Genomic DNA, 13958 nt, shown 5'->3' with positions numbered 1-13958 from the left:
GGAAGTGTCTGGTAGAAAAATGAGTCACTACTTAAGGTTAAATCCGTTCAGACCTTAGGCCTAACATATGAAAGGACTATCCTAGCTAACCGATGCTAACTGTACCAGAGCTCCTGCTGTTTGCATGGTGAAAGACTTCATCTGGACTCGGATGAAGGTTTCCTTTTCCTTCTCATGCCCTCTACATCATAATTTCCAGGTTACCCAGGGACATACAGTGAGACCCTATCTAAAAAAAAAAAGGTGGGAAGGTCACCTGAGACCAGCGTGGGCATCATAGAGATGCTTGGTGCCAGAATAAAACTTCATGTCCCCGCCCAACCTCCCTTTCTAGGACATAAGAACAGAGAAACCTTGTCAGGTGCCTTCAGACTCTCGGTCATCTGTAACACCACTGGTGATTAGTTAGGATAACCTACGGCTGTAATATGTTGCTAAGAGGAAACTGTGTATGCTATGTGGGCACTTTGTATTGTTTTCATAACTCAAAGGCTATTTTTATAAAAACAGGGGTTGGAGAGATGGCCCCTCAGTTAAGATTACTCTCTGTGCTTGCAGAAGACAGGTTCTCAGCACCCATGAGGGGAGCATCACAGCTGCCTACTCCAGCCCCAGGGGAGATGATGCCTTCTACTGGCCCCTACAGGCAACTGCATACATGTGTGCATACACACACACACACACACATACACACACACACACACAAATTACTACAAAATAAATCTTAAATAAATTCGTTTAGCACATGATTTTAGTGACATGGTATACAGCCCTGATTTTAATTCCACATTGCCACATGTTCTTTATTCTGTTTTGTTTTTTTTTTGTTGTTGTTGTTTTGTCACCCAACTGTACCTAAGCTCCCTTTCTCTCAGTATAAAAGAGGTAAGCAAGACAGTCATAATAGTGGTGGCCTGGGACTCAGCATTTCCTGTGTGCCAAACTGTTCAAAAACACTTCCTCCAAGCCTGTGAGGAAGAGGGCTGAGTCCTTTGTAGGAGAACCCTTTGGCTTCTTTCTCTCTGTAGCCCAAGCTGGTCTCAGAGGCTTAGTGCGGCTGCCCATGACCTGCCTCTGCCTCCCAGTGCTGGGATTGGGGTAAACGGTCACCCATAGATCATAACGTTTGAACACTTGAGCCTTAGTTGGTGGAGCTGTTTAGGAGGGATTAAGAAGAATGGCCTTGTGGAAAGAGGTGTGTCACAGGGGCAGGCTTTGAGGCCTCAGAAGCCGCCCACTGCTCCCAGTGTGCTCTCTACTTTGTATTTGTGGATGTAGATTTATGCTGTCAGCTGCTGTTTCAGCCGCTGCCTTCTGGAACAGGAAGCTCAGTTAAACGTTCTCTTTCGTAAGTTGCCTCAAAGAGGTTTTATCACAGTAACAGAAAAGAAACTGTATGGGCTGCTACATCCAGCTTTTTTTTTTTCTTTCCCTTTCCTTTTTCAGTTGGGGTTGAGACACTCTATTTTGGCCTGGAACTCAATATAGAGCCAAGGCTGACCTTGAACTTGCAGTGGATCCCTCTGCCTCAGCCTCCCTATGCTCTGGGATTACAGGCATGAGGCATAATGCCAGACTCAGGTAAAAACGACTGGGAGGAAATCTCCTGAGCATTGGAGTCCCACGGTCGGGATTTGAATCCTTGCCCTGTCACCTCTCACTGTGTGACAAGCACAATCAGTACCTCTCCAGACTCAGCTTCTGGCCTGTTAACAGAGCACTGAGCAATCCCACCCCCACAAACAGAACAGAGCAGAAAACATAGCAGGTGGTGAGTTCACCTCTGGTCTGTCCCGGCCACTCTTACCCGCCCTCACAATAAACGCAGCAGGGGAGAACACTGCTACAGAGAGTGGGCCCAGGTCCCTTCCAGGCCTGGCTGTTCCCTCTTCCTTCCTGTTGCTGAGTTTTGTTTAGGGGTCAGAAGGTGGCAGAGCCATCCAGGAGGGGTCACCAACCCTCCAGCAGGATCTGGGATGCTCCTAGGGACTACAAGGTGAATTGCTAACTTCCGTTCTGATCAGCTGAAGGGCAGGGCTGACTCAGCTCTGCTGCCAAGGTAGAAAGGTACAGGGGCGTGGCTGTGGCTGTGTAGGAATCGCCACCCCAGTTTACATGCCCAGAGCGCGAATGGAAACTGTAATGCCAGTGCCGGAGGGTGGGAACCGGGAGATGCCTGGGGCTTGTGGGCCAGTTGGCCTAACCGAACCAGTGAGCTACGGCATCAGAGAGATGGTGGTTTTTTGCTTGTTTGTTGGTTGGTTGGTTGGTTGGGTTTTTTTTTTGAGACAGGCTTTCTCTGTGTAGCCTTGGCTGTCCTGGACTCGCGTTGTAGACCAGGGTGTCCTCGAACTCCCAGGGATCCACCTGCCTCTGCCACCCGAGTGCTGGGATTTTGTTTGGTTTTTAATGTACACGGAGATTAGACTTTTGTCTTCACAGCTTTGGTCACCTTCTCAGGCCTCACCAGTCCAAGGCGGGGGCACAGCCTAAGGACTATGGGAAATAGACAGTACCTGGGAAAGTGCCTGCCAAGCAGGGGGCCCGGCCTGTAGCATACTTGCAGTCACTTGAGTCTGGGGTGTCTGATGCACATTGTAAACTGCTTGGTCCCCCGACCTATAAAATGAGGGGTCTATGTCAGTGCCACCTCCCTGCCTGGCTCAATGTGACGTGCCAGATAGGAGAGCCATCATGGCTGCTGCACACCTTCACATTTTAATTCCTGGGCTCTCCAGCCCTTCGATTGAGGACCTCTCAAACTAATCTTAGGTCCGTCCTCTAGAACTATGTACCTTGGCAACTGTCCTCCGCCCTCCCTCATTTCTTGGATGCCACAGATCAAGGACCACCCCCGTGCAGGCCAGTCCTTCAGTCCAGACCTCAAGGCACCTTGCAGGGCTAGGTCTGCCTTCTTTCCCCACTGCCCTACCCCACAGAAGCCTTCGCCAACCAAGTGGCTCAGCTCAGGTTCAAAGCCCCCGGATAAGCACATGGACCGTTTGTTGCTGTTGTGCCACAATTCATACCTAGGAAAAGAATTAGGAAGTGGTCTGAGTAGCCAGAGTGGTGAGAGATGAGACACTGCTCAGGTTGGCCCTAACCCTCTGGGAGCCCAAGTCTTATTCTCAAAGACTAGGGCAACTCCTAGAACGTGGCTGAAGTTGGCCACCGAGGCTGGGGCCACCAGGGGAGTGATCTCAGCTGAGGCCCTCTTTTGAAGGGCAGGATAAATTCAGCTTCTGCTACTCCTAGGGGACAGCAGTGAGTGAGGTGCTGAAACCTACCCCCAAGGGACAGGACAGCCATCTGGTGATCTCAGGTGACCTGGCCTTGTTCTTTCTATCCTGGGAAGAGTAGTCTTGGCATAGAAAGAAGAGCCGTCAGCCTGGCAGAGAGAAGAAAACTGAATCAAGAAGTGTCCGTCGTGTGCTATCCTGAAACACTCACAGACGTGAATCATAAGGAGAAAGCCAGTGTGATGTATGACTAATGGTCTCTTCCCTCTACCACAAAGCAGGGGGCGTGGCAGCGGTGCCAGTGGGCGTGGTGCGCTGCAGAGTGTCCCTGCCTCAGAAAACTGTGTATGGCCACTGTACATCTGGCCAGGCTGAGAAGGGAAACAGCTGTGCAGGGCAGTCAGGTCCCTGCAAGAACTGTTCAGAGCGGGTTTCCAGTACAACCAGCTGCTTTTTCCTTGAAGGAGGCTAGGCCTTGGGCAGACCAGGCAGACCTGGAGGCTGCCAGCTCAGAGAAGCACCCAAAAAAAACATGTGATGGCACAGCCCCTCAGCACTCCCACGGGAAACGTGATGACGCGTCCCCTCAGCACTCTCATGGACTCCCATCTCATTTACTCTGCATCTCAGTAGGAAAGAGGAGGCTAATGATGCTCGATTTCAGATGTCAACTTGATGAGATCTAGAATGATCCACGAGAGGGGCCTCTAGGCATGCCTGTGGAAGAGTTCTTTGATCTGGTTTGTTGAGGTGGAAAGACTTATGTGGGTTCCACTGTTCCATGGATTGGGACCCGGGACTGTATAAAAAGGAGAAACTGAAGGGTTGGCCAAGATGATTAAGAATGCTTGCTGCTCTTGAAGAGGACCTGGGTTCCGTTCTCAGCACCCACATGGTGCCACACGTCCATGCGTAACTCCAGTTATAGGGAATCCAAGGACCTCTTCTGGTTTCCTCAGGTACCATGCACAAGTGTGGTACACAGATGAACATGCAGGCAGAACCCTCATAACCAGCTGCCTGAAGCTCCTGCTTGCCATGCCTTCCCACAGTGATGGGATGTACCCTCAGACCATGAGCCCTCAGGCTGTGAGCCCTCAGGCTATGAGCCCTCAGATTGTGAGCCCTTGGGCTGTGAGCCTTCAGGCCGTGAGCCCTCAGACCATGAACCTTCAGACCGTGAGCCTTCAGACTGTGAGCCCTCAGGCTGTGAGCCCTCAGACCATGAGCCTTCAGACCATGAGCCTTCAGACTGTGAGCCTTCAAACAGTGAGCCCTCAGCCTGTGAGCCCTCAGACCATGAGCCTTCAGACTGTGAGCCTTCAAACAGTGAGCCCTCAGGATGTGAGCCTTCAGACCATGAGCCCTCAAGCTGTGAGCCTTCAGACCATGAGCCCTTAGGCTGTGAGCCTTCAGGCTGTGAGCCCTCAGGCTGAGAGCCTTCAGGCCATGAACCCTCAGGCTGTGAGCATTCAGATCATGAACCCTCAGGCTGAGAGCCTTCAGACCATGAGCCCTCAGCCTGTGAGCCCTCAGGCTGTGAGCCTTCAGACCATGAGCCCTCAGCCTGTGAACCAAACCCTTTCCACCCATTCTTTTTTTTTTTTTTTTAAACTTTCTTCCCTCTTTCCTTTCTTTGTAAATGAATTCATGTGTTCAAATGTTTGCCTTTATGTAGGGCTGTGCCCTGTGCATACAGTGCCCAAGGAGACAATCTCTGGAACTGGAATTAGAGACAGTTGTGAACTTCCCCATGTAGGAGCTGGGAATTGAACCCACATCCTCTGGAAGAACAGCCAATGCTCTCAAAGCTGAGCCATCTCCCCAGCCTTTCCTTCAAGTTGCTTTTGTCAAGTATTTGATCATACCAACAGGAAAAGTAGCTAAGACTGGTGGTTACGCTTGTTTGATGTGTGTGGGACCTGAGGCCCAGAGGCATCATTACCTAACTTGCTCAGACGTAGGACGAAGACACAGTTCATGGGTAGAGGCCAACAGATCTCTGTGATTTCATGACCAGCCTGGGCACATGGTGGGCATTCTGGGAGGCAGAGGCAGGTGGATTGCTGTGAGTTCAAGGCCAGCCTGGTCTACAAAGCAAGATCAGGACAGCCAAGGCTACACAGAGAAACTGTCTCGAAAAACTAAAAAAAAAAAAAAAAAAAAAAAAAAAGAAAGAAAGAAAAAGGGAGGAGGAAGAGGATTGTACACTCCCTCTACAGCTCGCCACCAAACCAATGACATAGGCTGTGTTCTCACAGTCAATGTGTAGTCTCTATCTGTAATTTTAACACTTGGGAGGGTAGGGCAGGAGGATTGCAAGTTTGAGTCCAGCCTGGGGTATACAGTTAGACTCTAGCTCTGAAAAGTTTTTGATTGTTTGTTTGTTTGTTTGTTTTTTGGTTTTTATCGAGATAGGGTTTCTCTGTGTATCCTTGACTGTCCTGGACTCACTCTGTAATCAGGCTGGCCTTGAACTCACAGCGACCCACCTGCCTCTGCCTCCCAAGTGCTGGGATTAAAGGCGTGTGCCACCACCGCCTGGCTTGTTTGTTTATTTATTTATTTATTTTCTTTTTTTTTTTTCCAAGACAGGGTTTCTCTGTGTTAATCTTGCCTATCCTGTACTTGTTTTGTAGACCAGGCTGGCCTTGAACTCAATGATCCGCCTGCCTCTGCCTCCCAAGTGCTGGGATCAAAGTAGTGCGCCACCACACCCAGCCTTGTTTTGTTTTGTTTGTAATCCTATGTGCTCTCATGCCTTAAGAATGCATGCATCCCCAGCACTTGGGAGGCAGAGGCACGCGGATTGCTGTGAGTTCGAGGCCAGCCTGGTCTACAAAGTGAGTCTAGGACAGCCAAGGCTACACAGAGAAACCCTGTCTCGAAAAACAAAACAAAACAAAAACAAAAACAAACAAAAAAAAGAATGCATGCATTTTCTGGGCAAACTGCCAGGCCTGGACTGTTACCTTCTTGCTGCCAATTGCGTCCATCCCAGAGGAGAAGGCTCTATGAGCAGGCAGGACCACCAGCAACTGCAGCCTGTGTGACTAGCCTGCCTCTGACTGACAATCGAATCTAGGGCTTTCCCCCACAACACTCCTGGTTGCCTTCTCTCTCACCACATCTGGAAAAAAATGATTGAAGTAGCAGTGGGCTAGCCATGTCATGTACATTTCAAAGTGGGAACGTAAGCTCTGGCTTTCCCCGGGTTCTGTTAAGTAAAGGTCACAGCGGTTGTGAGAATTGGGTGCGCAGCGGTTGGCTCCTGGGACGGGGCTCCGTAGGCTATGCTGGAGATGTGGTTGGCTCCGGTGGCTGCTCTGCAGAAGCCCACTCCACCCCTGGCCCCTCGCTGAACGAGTGCATCTGGAAAGTCTGCCCCTTCCTTTGCTGCCTGAGCTAATGAGCTCAGCCACCTTCCTCAGAGAGAGCACCCCAACCGCACAAGAAAGGAAAGAACATAGAAGCTTTAGGCCCCAAGGCAGTTTCAGGTCCCTCTCTGTAATGGCAGCTTTTCTGGCCACATGAGGATGTTTCCAATCCTGTCTCCCCAGAGGACACCACAACTTTCTCTCAGGCTTTTCTGAGGTGGCCCGCAGCACTCAACACAGCTTTGCTCTCCATCTCAGCCCTGCATGGAGGTCAGCAAAGCCTCTCCCAGGCAGGAACAGAAAGTCTCTTTGCTGTGGTCCCTCCCACCTATTGTAGCCCAGCTGGACTCACGGGCTGGGACGCCTGTTTGCCGGCTGCCTTTCTATGTAATTAGAATGGCTATAAGCACAAAGAGCCAGCTCACTAGGAGGGCTGCGCTTCAGTTTGAGGCAGAGCTCACCAAAGCTCCCCAGGGAGGGGAGGCCTGGTGCTCCAGGCTTCTCAGTTAACTGGTGGGTGGAAGTGAGAGTTCCTCTCTGCAGAGCAGCCCCCAGACCCAGCCTTATCTCAGGCACTGACTTTGTTTTTTTTTTTTTTTGTTGAGACAAGGTTTCTCTGTGTAGCCTTGCCTGTCCAGAACTCAACTTGTAGACCAGGCTGGCCTCGAACTCACAGAGATCCGCCTGCCTCTGCCTCCCTGAGTGCTGGGATTGTGGGCACTGACTTTGAAACCCTTCCCTGTGTGCCATCCTTCATGTGCTTGTGTTGGAGCGTGTCAGATGAAACTCAAAGCCAGATATGAGGTGTAAACACCACTGTACATAAGGAAGCCCCCCCCCAAGGGTGGTTCCGGAGAGAGGGGTGGGTGCCGGTCACAAACATTAGCAAGTGTCCCAACAGAGCTGCCACCGAAAAGGAGGACATGTGTTCTAAGATGTTTCTCAGGTTGGGGTTTAGGCTGCTGTTTGGCTCATGGATGGTGTGAGGCAACGTGTGCAGACCTGCCCCTCTGATGTGACCCCTCCAGGTGGGAAGATAACCCGCTCTGTCTAAGGCCTGGTGGAGGAGAGCAAGTAAGTCTTCAGCCCCTTGGACTATAGAAACAGAATCACGCTGGGCTCTTTGGAGTTGATATGAAGCTGCCTCCCCCGCCAGAACTTTCAGTAGTTCTAGGAAAGGAAACACCACCTAACCTGCAGGCAGGAAGGAAGGAAGGAAGGAAGGAAGGAAGGAAGGAAGGGGAATTTCACTCTAGAGGTGTGAGGTTTTAGCGTATGTCTTGACGCTGGTGTACGAAGCATCATTTTACAAATGGAGAACCAGACCTGAGTCTAGGGAGTCTGTGGTCTGAGAGCAGGCTGCCACAGCAGGAGCCCTTTGGTTCCTTGGCTCTGGTGAGGAGTGTCTGTGACAAGTGGCCAGGTCACACCTTCTACCCAGCACAACATAAAGTTATCAAAAATTCACCTTTTCTTTTTTTCTTCTTTTTCTTTTGATTCTGTCCTTCTTTCCTTCCTCCCTCCCTCTCTCTCTTCTTCCCTCCCTCCCACCCTCTTCTTTCTTTCTTTCTTTCTTTCTTTCTTTCTTTCTTTCTTTCTTTCTTTCTTTCTTTCTTTCTTGTCTCTACATAGCTCTAGCTACCCTGGAACTCACTATGTAGACCAGGCTGGCCTCAAACTCTAAGAGGTCCACCTATCCCTGCCTCCCAAGTACCACCACACCTAGCCCCCAAAATTCACTTTTTCTTTTGTCTAAAAAAGTCAAAAGCATAGAAAATAGTACAACCTTAAGCATAAGGCGGGAAAGTATCAAGGAAAGAGAAACTGGGGCTATCCTAGCATAGGATGTTAGCGCTCCCCTCCCCCCATGAAGTCGAGAGATGAGTTTAGAAGATCCCAGCTGTCTATATGGCTCAGTGGAGCAGGTGCTTGTGGGTAGGCCTGATGACCCGAGTCTGACCCCAGCTACCTCATGGTAGAAAGAAAGAATCCCTCTTCCGGGTGTCTGTGCCCCCTCACCATGAGCATGCCTATAAGCCCCCCACCCCCAACTCTTTGCTTTCTTTCTATTTAAATCCTACCTCATGTTAGGACCCCCCAAAGACAGACTTGGGAGAGTCAATGTATATCTTTAACTCTCTTTTCAGTGTGGCCACATTGAGTAAATCTTTTTTTTTTCCTTCTGCTTTTCACTAATGATTTGGCTCCTTTCATTGTCTAACCGAGGACAGGTGACCACACCTGGCTTGTTGGGACCATAGGCCCTAAGTCTCATGCCATACATGGTCTGTGGTACCGGCAAATGGCTATTAGCACTCTGTAGTAGAAGAGGCTGGCGATGAAACTCTCAGCTGGGGTTCTCCCCATTACTGTCGCCTATCTGCTTGGAAAGTGCAGGTGTGCCCAGCTTATAGCCTGGGTCCTGAACGCAGCCCAACACATTTGTGGATAACAGCATCATGTGACAATGTTGAACAGTTGGATACCCCTGGTAGAGTATGCAAGATGCTGAAGGTTAGCTGAAGGGGCAACCTCATGACAGGGTGGGCCACTGCAATGACTGTCTTTGGGTCACTTACACTCCCTTTAGAGAATCTCCACTCATGCTCCGGTAAGCTTGATTAGCTCATTGGCTCACCAATGATTGTTTCTTGGTTAATCGGTGCCCTAGCAGCGGTGAATAGACATTCCTTCACATTTCCTCAGGAGGAGTAATGTGATACACATGCGTACACACACACACACAGTTTAGAAGATATAGGCATTCCTCCTGCCACAGCCTCCCCCTGGCCACCCCCACCACAGCGCCACATTCCTGGTCCTCATGGCTGAGGCTCTTTTGTCACTGCTTTTGTCTGCAGCACATCAAGAGCAGCATCACTGTCCGTAGGTCCCAAGAAGCCTTACCAGCAAGGTCCCTCTGCCATCCCTTTCTCCTTTGCACCAATCTGAAATGCCATCTCGATGAGGGAGGCAGAGGTTTAAGGGCTAGAAGAGAACAATGTGACATCCAGCTTGGGTATTGTGGTGGTTTGAGTGGAAATGCCTGCTCTAGGATCATAGGGAGTGGCATATTGGAGGTGTGGCCTTGCAGGAGGAGGTGTGGCCTTGCAGGAGGAGTGGGCCTTGCAGGAGGAGGTGTGGCCTTGCAGGAGGAGGTGTGGCCTTGCAGGAGGAGGTGTGGCCTCGCTGGAGGAGGTGTGGCCTTGCTGGAGGAGATGTGTCACTGGTGCAGCGTTGAGGTTTCAGAAGCTCTAGCCAGGCCTAGAGGCTCACTCTTCCTGCTGTCTGCCTATCTCAGCTCCCTCTCCCGCACCATACCTGCCTTCCCCATGCCATGCTTCCCACCATGATGATAATGGATGAAGCCTCTAAACTGTAAACCAGCCCCAGTTAAGCCTTTTCCTTTATAAGAGTTGCTGTGGTCATGGTGTCTCGTCACACCAATAGAAACCTTAACTAAGACAGGTTCAGTTCAACTACTAGTTAGCCTTCCTGTGGCTAACCTGTCACCTCCACCTAGAGATATCTCTGGATCACACCGTGTTTAAGGATTTTTTTTATGCGTGTTCTCTTGTTTAGTTCAGTGGCTCCTGGAACCTTTGTCGGGGAGGGAAAGGCACAGGACAGTAGGACAGAGCTGATTTCTGAAAGCCCAGTCTCTTACCTTGGGCTGATGACTGAAGGGACAACTTGGGAATTCCACAGGCCTAGCTGGAAGGTCCACAAATGCAGGCACACCCACAGCATCCCAGTCATCCACATCCATCTGCGTCCTGTCACAGGATAGTTTTCAAGAGGTGAAAAGCATGGTTTAGGAGGGATGGATGGCGAGAGAGCAGGGAGAGTTGTAGCTGGTAGGCCTGTTCTGTGTTCTTCCTACGGTAGTGTTATGTGAGCATGGGTGGGTTAGAAGTCATACAACTATGTGAAAAAGTCAGGTTTGATGTGTCATTTTTATTTCATACAAGTGAACATACATCAGAAACATATTTAATGAATATGAGAGCCAGTAAGAGGGAAAACTGGTTCATGTCTGTAATTCTACCACTGGAGGCTGAGGCAGGAGTGTGCTGGGTTCAAGGATTACCTGAGCTATAAAAAATTTTTTTTATTTTGTAAAATACCCTGATTAATAATTGTTAGCAAAATACCCTGATTAATAATTGGTAGCAAGTTAAAAAGAAGTTGCACTCCTTGGAAAATTAGATGATTCCCTGGTGCAGGCCTGTGAGCCAGTGCCCAAACCCAGCGCGACTCAAAGGGTGTTCTAAAAGCTCTGTTCCACTCTCAAGTCTTGGGCAATTTTTCCTGTCTGTCCAGATCAAAGGAAATGTGAATTATAGAGTCTGAACTGTGCCCATGAGCAAACAAGTGAGCCACACCATAGAACTAGAAGGCCTGGGCTGTGCGCCCCAGCGAGCTGTGCTGTGCGCCCCAGCGAGCTGTGCTGTGCTGTGCACCCCAGTGAGCTGTGCTGTGCACCCCCCATGAGCTGTGCTGTGCGCCCCAGTGAGCTGTGCTGTGCGCCCCAGTGAGCTGTGCTGTGCGCCCCAGTGAGCTGTGCTGTGCGCCCCAGTGAGCTGTGCTGTGCGCCCCAGTGAGCTGTGCTGTGCGCCCCAGCGAGCTGTTCTGTGCGCCCCAGTGAACTGTGCTGTGCTGTGCACCCCAGTGAGCTGTGCTGTGCGCCCCAGTGAGCTGTGCTGTGCTGTGCACCCCAGCGAGCTGTGCTGTGCACCCCAGTGAGCTGTGCTGTGCACCCCAGTGAGCTGTGCTGTGCACCCCAGTGAGCTGTGCTGTGTGCCCCAGTGAGCTGTGCTGTGCGCCCCAGTGAACTGTGCTGTGCGCCCCAGCGAGCTGTGCTGTGTGCCCCAGTGAGCTGTGCTGTGCGCCCCAGCGAGCTGTGCTGTGCGCCCCAGTGAGCTGTGCTGTGCGCCCCAGTGAACTGTGCTGTGCGCCCCAGTGAGCTGTGCTGTGCGCCCCAGTGAGCTGTGCTGTGCGCCCCAGCGAGCTGTGCTGTGCGCCCCAGCGAGCTGTGCTGTGCGCCCCAGCGAGCTGTGCTGTGCGCCCCAGCGAGCTGTGCTGTGCGCCCCAGCGAGCTGTGCTGTGCGCCCCAGTGAGCTGTGCTGTGCGCCCCAGTGAGCTGTGCTGTGCGCCCCAGCGAGCTGTTCTGTGCGCCCCAGTGAACTGTGCTGTGCTGTGCACCCCAGTGAGCTGTGTTGTGTGTCCCAGTGAGCTGTGCTGTGCGCCCCAGTGAGCTGTGCTGTGGTGTGCACCCCAGTGAGCTGTGCTGTGCTGTGCACTCTAGTGAGCTGTGCTGTGCGCCTCAGTGAGCTGCGCTGTGTGCCCCAGTGAGCTGTGCTGTGCCCCCCCAGGGAGCTGTGTTGTCTTCAGAACAGCGAGGCAGGAAATCAGTGTGGAGAGTGAGGTGCAAAGCCTTGTGAAAAGCTACCCAGAATTAGCACATTAAATAACAAGTCCAGAGCTCGAAAACATGGGAACCTAACAATCATCAGAACTCGTTTAAAAGCCCATGTGTTGAGGATGGACCCCTGGGCCTCAGTAGCTAACCTAGCCTATTTGGTGAGCTCCAGCCAAAGACAATGTGGGTGGCACCTGAAAAATGGCACTGAAGGTTAAGGCTGACCTCTGGTCCTCACATACGTGTGTGCACCCATGTACACACACACCACACCAACACTGCTAACGTGGTGTGGTGGTGCACATACACACACACACACACACACACACACACACACACACACACACCCAGCACTCTGGCTGAGCGGTGGTGGCACACGCCTTTAATCTCAGCACTCGGGACGCAGAGGCAGGGGGATCGCTGTGAGTTTCAGGTGGGTTCTCCTGTTCTCCTTTCCCAGACATTGGAATGAGACCTTTATAAAGTCTCATTAACCCTGTGTGTGCAGAGGAGCCAAAGGAGTAAGTGCAGAGAAGAATCGGTGTGTTGACATCCATGGAGCATCTCCAGCTTGCAGGAGGGACTTCTGTAGCCGGCCCTAGAATCTGCTGGTCCTCAACTGAAAGGTTTCCTTGTGGACGGGGGCAGGGTGGTGGTGGTGGTGGTGGGTACTGCACGTTTTCCTTGGGGAGTGGTGGGGCGACATGACCGGACACGAGATGAGAGACATGAGATACGGAGCTACTTTACTGGAAGGAGAATGCTAAAAATGTGTGACAAAACTCAGCCCAAGGAGATGGAAGTGAGCCCGAGCTTGTAAAAAGCCCTGAGAATCTAAGAGGCAGGTGGGGGTGGGGGTGGGGGTGAGGGTAGGGGCGGGGCCAGATGTGGCTGTCCTAGTCTTGCTGGGGGGGGATGGGGGGGGGGAGGCGGCACCCTCCCTGTTTACCGGGCTGTCACAATGTTGCAGCTGAAATTTCTCCTACAGGCTGACTGTGAGCAGAGCAGGGAGGGGCAGATCTGTCCTCCTTGGCGTTCACGAAAAGGCAGTTTCTCTCACAGGCTTAATAATTCAAGCCTCTCAGCCTACTGGGCCCAGGGCCTTCCTAAGCCTGAGAACTGTGCCTTGTTTCCAGGCTTTCTCCCCACACCCTGAGCTCAAGGGTGCTGCTAAGGACAGCCTCCTCTCCCCCTACCCACTTGACAGACCTTTCGGCCTTTATCTGACGTGGGTGTGGGTCGTGTCCCCACAGCTCTGGTTCTCCGGAGCCACTCCTCACCCCAGGCTGGGTTCACACTTCACTGGGTAGGTTTTGGAGAAAATTTGGTAGCCATATAGACCCCGGGACTCTAGCTCCCTGTCAGAACTGCTTAGTTGACAAAGATACCCAGTATTCCTGAGTCACTGCAGCAGGTGAGAGCAAGGTACAGGTGGTAAGGAACTGCAGGGCTTTTGAGAAATCTGGAGACACACCAGGCAGGATCAGGGCCTGCTGAGGAGGAGACAGAGGTCTCAGGAAGAGCCCCATTTCCTGGTGACAGGTGCCATCTCAAAATGGCTGAAAAATCCCTGAACTTCTTCAGCAAGAAAGAGCCTGGAAGCCGGGTGTGGTGGCGCACGCCTTTAGTCCCAGCACTTGGGAGGCAGAGGAAGGCGGATCTCTGAGTTCGAGGCCAGCCTGGTCTACAAAGCAAGTCCAGGACAGTCAGGGTTGTTACACAGAGAAACCCTGTCTTGAAAAATTCAAAGGAGAAGAAGAAGAAGAAGAAGAAGAAGAAGAAGAAGAAGAAGAAGAAGAAGAAGAAGAAGAAAGAGCGAGCGAGCGAGCCTGGAGGATTGCTGTGCTGTCTTTCGCCCCCAGGCAGAACTCCATCCTTTGAACAACCTTAGGCCAGCTTTTCAAAAGGCCTCATTGTACC

Source organism: Acomys minous, assembly GCF_964271855.1.
Source record: "Acomys minous genome assembly, chromosome: 10".
In the NCBI taxonomy this organism is placed as follows: Eukaryota; Metazoa; Chordata; class Mammalia; order Rodentia; family Muridae; genus Acomys; species Acomys minous.
The sequence above is the reverse complement of the archived record's forward strand: the minus strand, read 5'-3'. Positions refer to the sequence as shown.